The following is a 13,139-nucleotide window of genomic DNA, read 5'->3' on the forward strand; positions in this document are numbered from 1 at the left end:
CGAATAAATCCGTTTCACTATTTTCAAACATTTCCTCAAAATACAAAAATCTTAGTTTACGATACTGTGAATCCAAGTTTTGCTTCTCCCCTTGTTTACAAAATATGACAATTCTTTAAGGAAGCCGAAAATCGAATAAATGCTCTGTTCCAATTTTACTATTTTTTTCGAACCATCAGAGCAAAAATTGCTTCCAAAATCCAATCTAATTAAATTTTAAAATTTGTGTACGAAGCTAAATAATAATTTACGCAGTTCTGTTCTGTTCCAGAACTTTCAAGAGCCTATTATGGTTACAATTTTGACAGTTTTTATCCTTTATAAATTAAAAACAAAAATCAAAACTAATAGATTTTTGAAGATTCTGATGCGGAGCAATTACGAGTACACATTTTGCTTGCTTCACTTGAAATCAGTTTTGTTTTTGTTAACTCATTTATGACTGCATTAGCAAAATAACGAAAAATCTTAATTTTTATGTAAAAATCGTCATTTGGCAATCTTTGACCAAAAAATCGTCAAAATGACGATAAATCTTCAAATCTGGCAGCCGTGGAGATACTACAAACGAGAGTACGAGCAGATACTTACATTGGGTCTTCTCTGCTGTTGTTGTTGTTGGCTAAGTGTTGCCGCTGCTGCTGCTCTGTTAACAGCTCTGCCACTGCCTATGTTTGCTGACTTAAGCTCTTGACTTTGTCCATAGTCTGTTTGGGGTCTTTAATGTTGGCAACTAACATTCAGTTGAGCTTGGCGGTCGTGCAATAAAGTCGTGCAAAATCAACGCTTAACGAGGTTGAGTCTGTTATTTGTGGTTTTTGTATTATTGACCAGTCCACTGTGTATTGGGAGTTTCTGTTTGTGTTTCGTACGACGTTTTTGAACAAAATCAAAACATTTGGTTTTGAGAGTGGATATCTGGAAAATAGCTTACCAATGAAAATATCTATCTGCCATTTGTGTGCGAGTGTTTGAATTGGATGTTCCACTAACAACTACAACAACATCACAATCAACGAAAAGATATTGAAAACAAAGTTCAGTGCATTTGATTTTACCCTTTTCGCCGCTGCTACGCAAAGAAAAGAAGTAGTTAATCATGTCTCGGCATGTTTGATGTTGTTTTTATGGTCGTCTGTCTGCCTTAATGTGTCCACAAGAGAATACATTTTTTAAGTGATTGAATTTTTATTAATCGGTATTTGGAAATACATAAAATCAAAGAAAATCCGTTTAAAATATTGAAAAAAAAATAAACAAAATATCAAAGTGTAATATTTTAAAAACATAAGAGTTTTAGACCAATTTGATTCCATCACCATCACCTTTGGATTACATTTGAATAAATAGTCACTAAAAAGGTAAGTAAATCAGAAATGTGAAATTCATAATAAGAGTCATATTAGATGGGGCAGTAGAGGAAATTGATTCAAAATGTTTAAATTAGATTTCCAAAATCCATCTTTATCGATGGATATGAAGTGCCAAAATAACTGAACTACTGTACAAGATGATCTCTTCCACAACTGAATTATCACTACAATTACATGTGCCCCACAAATTTATATGTAGGTCTCTCTGACCCTATGTGCTTAAGAGTAGAATTTGTTTGCCATTAAAAAAGTTTGAAAATATTTCTCAGTGTATTTCAACCTCAAAATTTCACAAAACGTTATAAAATGGACTCTGATTATTATTTCCTTTATAATTTGTCAAACATTCAAAAATAGTAGATACTTGCAGGTTGTGAAACATATCAATTATGTATTAATTTATTCGTATATTCTATTTCTGAATGGGTTGTGTAAACAAGAGGTGCTTGAAAGAGGAAAATTTACACCTGAAGAAGGTCGGCTGGTCCAATTAAAATATGATATTGTATATTTTTATACCCTTTAGGCCTTTAGGATAACGTGGGTATATACATTAGGGTGACCCAAAAAAAAATAAAATTTCTTTCTTTTTGATTTCCTACCCCCCAATTTTTTTCCATTTTATGCAAAAGCCTTACATATGAAATTTTATGGCGATCAGTTAAGGTTGACCCGTGATCTTTGTTTCTATAGTAATTTGTATGTAGCCAAAGGCACATTTTCACCAAAGTTCTCTAAATGCCACAATTATGGTCCGATCGATGAAAAAACTTTACCAGTTCATTATTGTGGCCAAAAGACGATTTCTGAAAACCGGATCGGATTTTGATATAGCTCCAATGTGCAAATTTGGCCGATTTTGGGCTATATCAAAATCCGATCTGACTTTCAAATTAATATACATACATTTATAAGACGAAAAATTTATTAAGGAAATCTGTTTCAGACAATTTGAAGTCGATTTAGCCATGTCCGTCCTTCTGCCTGTCTGTTATTCTGTCTGGTTGCGCATCAGCCAACCAAACTTCGTTTAAGTTAGTTTAAGTTCGAAGAAAGGTCATATCGTTCCACTCCTTAGGATACCTTCCTCACAAAAGTTCAACATTTTTGTTATTGTGCAATTTAAGGTCTGTTCGAGAATCCTTTGGAAGTTTTTACTGAAGGAACTTCTTGCGGTCCTGTTAATAGCGATACATATTTTGTTTTTCGTTTTGGAAGTTCCAAAAACTCAAAGATACTAGTATACGGCAACCAACTTAAATGACTGGTGGGCGTGATATCTATCGGAAAGAAACGGACTATGTCGATCCATTCCTTTAAGTTCCTCGTCCGCAACAATTTTGAGTTTGAATTCTAATCCACATTTTTGTCGGCAAATTCAAATTCCAAAAATGGTCACAAAATTCTGAAAACCCCCCTAAATCTATATACATATATAAAAAAGGATGATGTTAGTTACTACGCTTATAACTCATGAACGGCTGAACAGATTTTTACAATTCGCGCCAATTTGGAATGGTCTCATGGCAGAAAAGGATAAAACCTAAAAAAATCGCGAAAAAATTTCAAACGTATTTTTTCAAGAAAGTCCATTTTTCCACAAATTTCTATCGAGCTTCGCGTTTGGAGTATACCTTGACACCTATTTGGACAGTTTTTGGCTAAAAATGCCTATGGTTTGTAAATTTTTGAAAGTTGTATAGAATTTGTTATTCACAATCAAATCGATTTTCATTTATTTTCAAGCGTCTTTTTAGGAAATTAGCAGCGAAAAATGTTTAAAAGGAGAGGGCTTAGACCATGTTTATATTATAGCCTTTTGCAGGGTTAACCTTCTCAATGGGGATTTATTTGACGTATACGCAAAGGAATTGACATTTGAAACCCAGTGGGTTTGTTAAATCCGGTTATATATAAACGTACTATTAGTTTAGAGTTTGTAAAGATTAGTGGGGGTTTCAGATTCCGATTGAAAAGATGAAGATGATAACGCCGAAAGTGGTTTCCACAGTTTTAAAGAAAAAGGTAAAAATCCACAAAATTCAAATACCTACGATCGCATTCCTTCCTTCGTATTCAATTGCTTGAGTGAAATATCGTGTTCAGTGGTGAAAACAAGAATTGCAGAAAACCATCGATTATGAAACGAATAGGGGCGTTATGATATTATTTTGCTTCAACTGTGCTACCAAATATTTTTATTTACATCGCAAAACGTGTTATTTGTTTAAAAATATATCTTAGTCCCGATTTACAGTTGTGTTCTGTACCTAACAAACTGCGCGACGAAGTTCGCCGGGTCCCCTAGTACATAATATTTGGGTAAAATGATTGTAACCGGTATTTGATCTGTTAGTAGATGGACGTTTTAATTCACGTAGGCTGAGAGTGTATCTCGGATACTTTTTAATTGTTGACATTTGAAGTTTCCAGCAGTCACGAAACTTTTCCACCAAAAATTGTCAACATAGGTGCATGCTTTATGTAGCCCCCCATATAACGGTACCTCCGGATTTTCGGTATTTTGAAAATTTGTTGCTTCATTTGTTGACCGAATTTTTTGTTGACATTTGAGATTGAGTCACGAAACTTCTGCTCCAAACATTGTTGATGCAGGTCCATGTTTTGGTATAACGGTACCTCCTGATCAGTTAAGGTTGATGATTTTAGGAACATTTTTGACGGATCTGCCAGTTATTTGACATTTGAGGCTCCCAGTGGTCACAAAACATCTCCACAAAACATTTTCAATATGAGGTTCTAGTGGTCGAAAAGCTTTTTCACCTATAATATGAGTCTCCACAACATAAAGAGAGAGATTCGATAAAAAATCTTCTCACTCGCAAATTGATTTTATTTCACTGTGCTCTTGAACCAACTTTAAATGGAAGGTGCTTACACCTGGGAAGTTTTTGCGCATTCTGAAACTAGAATGTTCATAGATGAGAATAATCAATAAACCAAAAAAAAAACATTTGTTCCCAGGTTTTACCATTTTTGAGATATTGAAGTTCAGGTCACATTTTTGGTTTTTTTGTTAGGTTTTCACGATTTGCTTGAAAACGGTAAGTCTTATCGAAATGGGACTAGAAAAAATCTTATAGCTGTGAAAATTCTCTATAAGATTGGTTTTCATAATTTTTTCTAAAGTTGTACCATTTTTGAGATATGTAAGTCTAAGTTGGGAAATTTCAGTCATGACCTTGTTTTATAAGGATTCATAGATTTATACATACATTCAGTAAATTGTCAAAATTTGATCTTCTATATCTCAAAAATGGTAAAACTTACAAAGACATCATAAAGGACAATCTTGTAGAGTATTTTCACTGGTATAACATTTTTTTAGTTCCATTTTGATACGGCTTGCGGTTCCCAGCAAAATCGTGAAAATCTAAAAAAAACTAAAAATGTGAACCTTGACCGCGATTTATTGAAAAAGCGCTACAGGTGTAAGCACCTTCCATTTAAAAGTTGGTTCAAGAGCAACGTGTTTTTTTTGGCAATTTTTGAAACATAAACACAAGTATTAAAATCACATAATATGCAACAGTGCATAGGATCATCAAACACACAAGAAAGTTAAACATTCACGTTGTCATTGGAGAGGATGGATCTCTGTGGGAGGTTTTCCTTGTTGCATCAGGATTTGTAAAAGTCATGCATAACTTTGATCGCACGCTCACAGCACTGGTTGCTTCGGGAAATGTTGACTGGAGATTCATATTTTTTTTCTGTCGGTCTTCAAGCAAAAAATCTTTAACGCGGAACAATTGATTACCAATTAAGGAAATGAATGAACAGGTTTTAAGCAACCTTTTCAGGCATCAGAATTGACGCAAGAAAAGTGGAATGACACAAGAGTTCCAGCGTGCATTGCAGATGTTTGAGATTTGCTTAAACGTCTCTCCAGCCTTAATCGCCGTTTTACCATCGATGAAGGCTGCTTTCAATTGAGGATAACTGCCCATCAAATTAGGCACAAAGAAGTACTCGATGTTTGTTGATTTAGTCAACCCATGGAACTCATCTTCCATGAAAACGAGAAGAACGCGATCGAACACATGATGCTGAACTTGGGTGTGGGATAACTTTTCTTTTCGAATATTTGGAGCAGACGAACTACAATGCCCGTCATTTAGCTGGTATTCACGCTTGTTGTATTAACAACAATCATCATAATTGATGCCCACATGTTGAACACGTCTTACACATTCTGGAGACCTTTTGAAATTGTTTCAACTTTTTCCATATTGCAACTTGAGCCCAGCTTACTTAATTTCTATATTCATTTGTGAGGACCGCGGTCTAATATTCAAAGCTTTCAAGGTGTATGTCGCCGGTGCACCACTTCTCCGGACAAATCGTGCTTACCAAATACTCCTTCACACGATCAACTTCCTTGTAGATAGCCTTGTGGACTGACATGGGTTGGGATTTCAATGACCTAAGCGGATAGCTGGCGGTACACCCTTGCTGCTTTGTGGAACGCGATTTTTGAGCTTAGGGCCATAGGGCTATGCTTCCGTCTCATTCTTAATGCTGCATTGTCATCCACCCAAGAACTGTCTGTACTATCCCATAAGTCTTTGTTGCCTTCGCACAGTGGCTCAGAATCATTTTTTCCTTGTAGAAACTTTGTAACTTTTAAACGGATAGAGATATTTTCATAATTTTTTGTTTGTTCGACAGATAACATAATCTTTTTGATGCATAACCTTTCAGATGTATTAAAAAATTCGAATTCGGTCTATGTAGTAGTTACAGAGAAAAACAAACCCCTCTAAAGTTGACGACCCCCGCAAACGTTTTAAGGACCATGATCTGCGAATCTGCACCTGGAATGTTCGCACTCTTTTTAGAGAAGGTGCAGTGTACGCGCTGGCAGATGTACTTGAAAAGTACAAGGCCGACATTACTGCCATACAGGAAATACGATGGACTGGGAAAGATGTCACAACAACACCTAAAGGTGACGCACTGTATTATAGCTGCCATGACACAAAGCATGAGTTTGGTTGCGGTTTTGTAGTTGGTCAGAGGTTAAAACATCTGGTCTCCAGCTTCACCCCAGTGAATGAAAGACTTGCTACAATTCGATTAAAAGCAAAATTCTTCAACATCAGCTTTATCTGCGCTCATGCTCCAACCGAAGACAAGGACGAACAGACCAAAGATATATTCTACGAGCGCTTAGAAGAAACATATGACTGTTGTCCTGCCCATGACATTAAAATTGTTCTAGGCGATTTTAATGCCAAAATTGGAAAGGAGAATATCTTTGGACAAACAGTCGGGAAATTCAGTCTACATAGTGAAACATCAGACAATGGAATGAGGCTGATAGACTTCGCAGCGGCAAAAAACATGGTAGTTAGCAGTACCAGATTTAAGCATCTCGATATTCATAAGGGCACTTGGCTGTCTCCAGACCAAAGAACAATAAATCAAATTGATCACGTTGTGATAGATGGAAGACATTCATCGAGCGTGTTGGATGTACGATCGTTCCGAGGAGCAAACATAGATTCGGACCATTACCTCGTTGCAGCAAAGGTACGTACCCGTCTTAACGTTGCAAATAAAGCACGGACAGACACAACACGAAAGTTGGACATCGCTAAGCTGCAAACACAACAGATAGCCACAGCATATTCCACTCAACTGACCCAATTGCTTAATGAAAGCGCTTCTCGTCCCGATAACATATCAGCACAGTGGCAAAATATTGCCCACTCCATGCAAACAGCCGCAAAATCAGTACTTGGATACCAGAGACCACCACCAAAGAATCCATGGTATGACCAGGAGTGCCGTGCTGCTACCGAAGAAAAAAATGCGGCATATATGGCTACTTTACAATCTGTAGCAACGCGTAGCGCACGAGAGAGGTATCGGGAAAAAAGGAGAGAGGAGAAACGTCTTTTCCACAGGAAAAAGAGAGAGATGGAAAAGAGGGAGTGTGAACAAATAGAGATGTACAGGAGACAGAACGAAGTCAGAAAATTCTACCAAAGAGTGAAGCATCAAACTGGTGGCTTTGGTACAGGCATATCCTCCTGTAGAGACCAACAAGGTAATTTGGTAACTGATACAGACAGTGTGCTCAGGATATGGAAAGAACATTTTTCCAAACTGTTGGTATCCGATAGCAGTGAAGACGGCGAAGATACCACAGATCCAATCACAGAAGATGGTATTGAATGTATACCGCCCAGCCAAGATGAGGTAAGGACAGCAATAAACCGGCTAAAGAATAATAAGGCGGCAGGAGCAGATGGCCTACCAGCCGAGCTGTTCAAAACCGGAGGCGACACGCTGATAAGGTGTATGCATCAGCTAGTTAGCACCATCTGGCACTAAGAACGCGTACCCGACGATTGGAACGTGAGCATCCTATGTCCAGTCCACAAGAAGGGTGATAAGACTGTGTGCTCCAATTACAGGGGCATAAGTCTGCTGGGGCCACCGTAGTGCAATGGTTAGCACGTCCGCCTTGCACTCAGAAGGTCTGCGGTTCGAATCCCAGGCCAAGCAACATCAAATTTTCAACGGTGGCAAAATTCCCCCTCAGTAATGCTGGCGACATTTCCTGAGTATTTAAGCCATAATAAACTTCTCTACAAGTTGTGTCGTAAGACACGCCGTTCGGACTCGGCAATAAAAAGTAGGTCCCATATCATTGAGCCAATATGAATCGGCGTGCACTCATTGATATGAGAGAAGTCTCCCTTGTCCCATCTGGGATGTTTGTGGAACAATTATTATATATAAGTCTGCTCCCTATTGCATATAAGATAGTATCTGGCATACTGTGTGAGAGACTAAAGCCTATGGTCAATGAAATTATTGGACCCTATCAGTGCGGCTTTAGACCTGGCAAATCCACCATTGACCAGATATTTACCTTGAGACAAATCCTGGAAAAGACCCAAGAAATGCAGATCGACACCTTCCATCTTTTCGTCGCTTATAAAGCAGCATTCGACAGCCCTATACGTTCAAAGGTGTTCCAAGCCATGTCTGATTTTGGTATTCCTGCAAAGCTCATTCGGCTTTGTAGAATGACATTAACTGAGACGAGATCCTCAGTTAAAATAGGAAAGAACCTCTCCGAAGAGTTTATTACCAAAAGAGGTTTCAGACAAGGAGACGGCCTGTCGTGTGATCTATTCAACATCCTGCTGGAAAAGGTCATACGAGACGCGAAGGTCAAAAGAAATGGAACGATATACACGAACAGCCATATGTTACTGGCTTATGCCGACGACATTGACATCATGGGTCGATCGGTAAAGGATGTAACTGACACCTTTACAAAAGTCGAAAGAGAATCTGCTAAAGTTGGTCTGGCAGTAAACGGCGAAAAGACCAAGTTGTTGGTATCGACGCGTAATTTTACCACAAACCCCGCACCATTTGTGAATGTTGGTACCTACAATTTTGAGGTAGTAAAGGACTTTGTCTACCTCGGCACCGCCATAAACACAACAAATAACATCAGTTGTGAAATACGAAGAAGAATAGTGTTGGCTAACAGATGCTACTTTGGGCTGAGTAAGCAGTTTAGGAATAAAGCCTCCTCTCGTCAAACAAAAGTAACACTTTACAAAACACTGATACTACCCGTGCTAATGTATGGTTCCGAAGCATGGGTACTTGCTCAAGCAGATAAGGCAGTGCTTGGTGTGTTCGAGAGAAAAATTCTTCGAAAGATCTACGGGCCAATTTGTGTTGACGGCGAATATCGGCGTCGTATGAACAACGAGCTGTACCAACTATACAATGACATCAATGTAGTTGAACAAATCGAGATACAACGATTGCGATGGCTAGGCCATGTTATAAGAATGAGTGATGATGAACCCGCTAAAAAGGCGTATAAATACGGGCCGCATGGAGGTTCTCGCAGATCTGGAAGGCCAAAGCTTCGTTGGAGCGAACAAGTGAAACGAGATATCAGTAAACTACATATCCCAGATTGGGAAAATACAGCAGCAAACAGAGAGGATTGGAGATTTTTTCTTAGTTCGGCTTATGGAACAAATGTTCTGTAAAAGGCCAGCTAAGTAAGTAAGTAAGTAGTTACAGAGGAATTCAACGTCAAAGATAAAAATGTGAGTTTTTTCATATTTTGCATTAAAATATGAGTTTTTTTGAGTTTTTCATATGTTTTAAATATTTACAAAAGTTCAAACACCAGTAAACAAACCACAAAAAAGAGAAAAATAACAATAACAAAATTTTTTGGAAAAAAATTAAAAAAAAAATACTAAAATTTTTTTCGAAAAATTTAATTTTTTCAGAATAAAAAAATAAACCTTGAGTTTTCATAAAACTCATATAATTCTTATAAAACTCATATATTAAAAAAACGTCCATTTGTGGAAAAGAACCATAATTTTATGGGAAACGGTATGGAAAAAAAATACAAAATTTAAAAAAATTGTTAAACGGACGGAACGTGCCTTTACAAAAGTATATATCGGCCAAACTGTTCCCTAAAAATTCTACTCCACTAATGGTGGAATTTCACTAAAATTTAGTACCTGAGAAAAAATAAAATAGTTCACTTTGTGTAAACGCTTCGGTAATTTATTGAATCGGTTCTTAAAGACAACAATCCTACCTACTTAACAAAAAACACTGAACACAATATATTTTATAGTTTCCGAGAAATAATTATTTCCTTCTTCAGAAATTTGCAAAATTTACGTATTTTCCAAAATTGGGGAAAAATTGTCGTCTTTATGAGCACACCACGCCCCTACATTTAATATTTTGTTTCAATATGTTTACTACCGAATCCCATATAGATATTAACAATCGGTGACGACAAAAACTGTGCCACTGTGCTTCGTAACAAACAAGTATCGCTGAATTGATAAGCAGGGACACAGTCGCTTCCATTGCCCCGTTTCGTTTGGTTGGCCAGATGGTATGGACAGTTTATCGATGGTATGGCAGTTTATCGAGAAAGTAACCAATGCTCTTATTTTGCATTTTGTACAGGTGTTTTCCTCACTACACATGCATTCGAATTTTACCTTCGTGCTGTCAAACAGTTCCTTAAATGTATCCATGTTTTGGGGTTTCTACACCGCTCGTACTCTTTCAGAAGTTTTGTTAGTTTTGCACAAACTGGTTGATCTGATATATGCGGCAAGTTCAATGCTGTACTCCATAGTGCTGTAAATAATGACCGCTCATAAATGTGGTGTCTATAAAAAAATCATCCCTAATAGATAGCCAACGGAAAAATACACTCCAATAAAAAATGCACTTTACTTACCTTACCCTCCCTGAGATAAACGCCCAAAGGCTCAAAAAAATACATCCGATTCGGCCAAAACTTTGTACATCCAAAATTGTTCCAAAGTTTTACATATATCAAATTCTAACCCCCCGTTTACACATGCAAGTGGCAGTTCGAAGAAATCCAATACACTCACACATATTCACTGCCATACCAACTATCAACCTCACTGCCGATAAAATTTCCTTGTCAGTAATCAGTGTAAGTGGTTTGAAAGTAACTTCAATTTTTCCGAACGTTTACACATGAAAGTGTCAGTTCGAAAAAATGAAGTTTCGACTATAATCATTGGGTAAGATACCACCCATACAAAAGTTCAACATTTTGTTTAATTGCAGTTGAGGGGCTGTTCGAAGATTGTTTTGATTGATTGTACAGTCCAACAATGGGGGTATATTCTTGTCTGCGAGGCTGACGGATAATTTTTACTTGCTTTGAAGTAACAAGGTTTTATAACAATGAGACATTAATAATTTCTACCAGTTGAAACTCCGAAAATATTCACTTCGGGCAGTACCCTTTACCTTCCGATCTGAGAAGCCATTATTAAAAACTAATTTCAGCCATTTCGGTTGGATAATGTGGCTGTGTATTCTAAGGGGACTATATCAAAAGATGGACTAATACTGACAATTATCTGCAGGAATATTGTATATTTCCAACGAGGACAATATAAAGGAATTTCACCCATTTATATAAAACTCTAGGAGGGGCTGTATAAAAACGTGGATCTATACTGTCAAATTTCTGGGGAAAGTTTTTTAGTCCCAAAGAATACTAAATACTAAATTTTAGCCATTTTGGTGTAATAATGAGGCTAAAACCTTCAAAATACCGAAAATCGAGACGTACCGTGCTATGGGGGCTCAATATCAACGTGTGCATGTACTGAAAATTTTCGGGAGATAGGTTTGTAGCCCCATGAAAGGGTGAATACCACCGGGAGGTGCAGATCTATGGGGTTATATCTAAAAGTGGACCAGTACAGAAAAATATCTGAGAAAAAGTTTTGTAGCCCTGAAAGAGGTTAAGTACCAAACCTTCAAAATATCGATAATCGGAAGGTACCGTTCTAAGGGGCTATGTCAAAACGTGAACCGCTATACCAAATGACAAAGCTCTATCTTAAATATTTTAAGCTGTATCTTGATTTCAGACAGACGGACGGACCGAAAGACATGGTATATCGATTTAGAATTTTATACTGATCAAGAACATATGGGGATTTCTGAGTGAAATCCGACACTTTTTCAAAAAACGGTTCAGAGATATCGCGCCTTGAAAAAGTCGAATTTGTAAAAACTAAATGCGAAGAAATACTCATAACTGCTTTAATATTGGTCCGAATAGAAAAAGTCTTTTATTATGTATTATGTTTATGAGCTATCTAATAAAAAAATAGAAAAACATTTTGCACAGTGGGCTTGGAAGCAATTTTCGCGATTTAAAATTTAAAATCAATGTTTAGCAATGATTGTACTCTTCGAAATTCTTGTAAGTCCTATTTGGTAGTGGGATTCGAATAACTACTATTTTTTCTAATTTTGTAATATTTGCCAATACGATTTTCCCTTTATACCAGTGTGAAACATTTGTTATTTTACCAAAAAAATACAATATTACATTTTTAACATTTGTTTTGTTGTTTTATTTAGGAATTTATCTTAAAAACTGCATCATTTGTCAAACGGTTTAGCAATTATTGTACCAACATTAGTAAGTATTACTGAATGGCGTTTTTTTGTGCCCGCGATAAGTTTAGCCAATTCATATCTCAAATTCAACTCCTCTTTCGCATTTAAATAACCATCTTCTTGAGAAAATCTCACTTTAATAAGTAGATTATTTGGCTCGGATGTCCATTCATATAATTCCCAAACCGCGGTTATTTAATTATCAATTTATTTAGTTTATTGTCCGACTGGGACACTTATTGCTAATCCATTTTCAAAATTGAAAAATGACGAAGTTTTTAAGGCGTTTAAGATAAATTCCCAAATAAAAGTACAAAACCAATGTTGAAAAATTTATTTTTTTGGTAAAACAACAAATATTTCACACTGGTATAAAGGAACATTTGTATTGACAAATTTAAAAAAATAAGAAAAAATAGTTATCATTCGAATCCCACTACCAAATGGGATTTCAAATTTCTGTAATTAATCGTAGTTATAAAAAATTTCAAATTTCATGAAAATCGAAAAGTACAATCAGTGATAAAATACAAAAAAAGATTTTATCTATTTGGACCAATATTAAAGAAGTTATGAGCATTTCTTTGCACATACCCAGCAAAATTTGACGGAAGGGGTTCTTTGCGATGACGTGATTTCATGTCATCTTTTGCATTGGTTCAAAGGAAGTCGTGAAAGATCCGATCTTTTCATTAGGATTTAAACCACTGCAAAGGAAGTCGTGAAAGATCCGATCTTTTCATCAGCATTTGTACC

General features: G+C 36.6%; 1 protein-coding gene across 2 annotated transcripts in view; it reads left to right on the forward strand.

Moving 5' to 3' along the window:
• Positions 1–702: 702 nt before the first annotated feature.
• The window catches only part of LOC141397580 (uncharacterized), a 221,879-nt gene continuing 209,442 nt past the window's right edge, over positions 703–13,139 (forward strand). For both annotated transcript variants that reach the window (XM_073974015.1, XM_073974016.1), the window contains exon 1: positions 703–1,361. The gene's annotated coding sequence lies outside the window, so the exon portion shown is untranslated. The remainder of the gene's footprint in view (positions 1,362–13,139) is intronic.

The sequence above is a fragment of the Musca autumnalis genome, unplaced genomic scaffold (assembly GCF_047663935.1).
Source record: "Musca autumnalis isolate F117 unplaced genomic scaffold, ASM4766393v1 scaffold_3, whole genome shotgun sequence".
NCBI lineage: Eukaryota > Metazoa > Arthropoda > Insecta > Diptera > Muscidae > Musca > Musca autumnalis.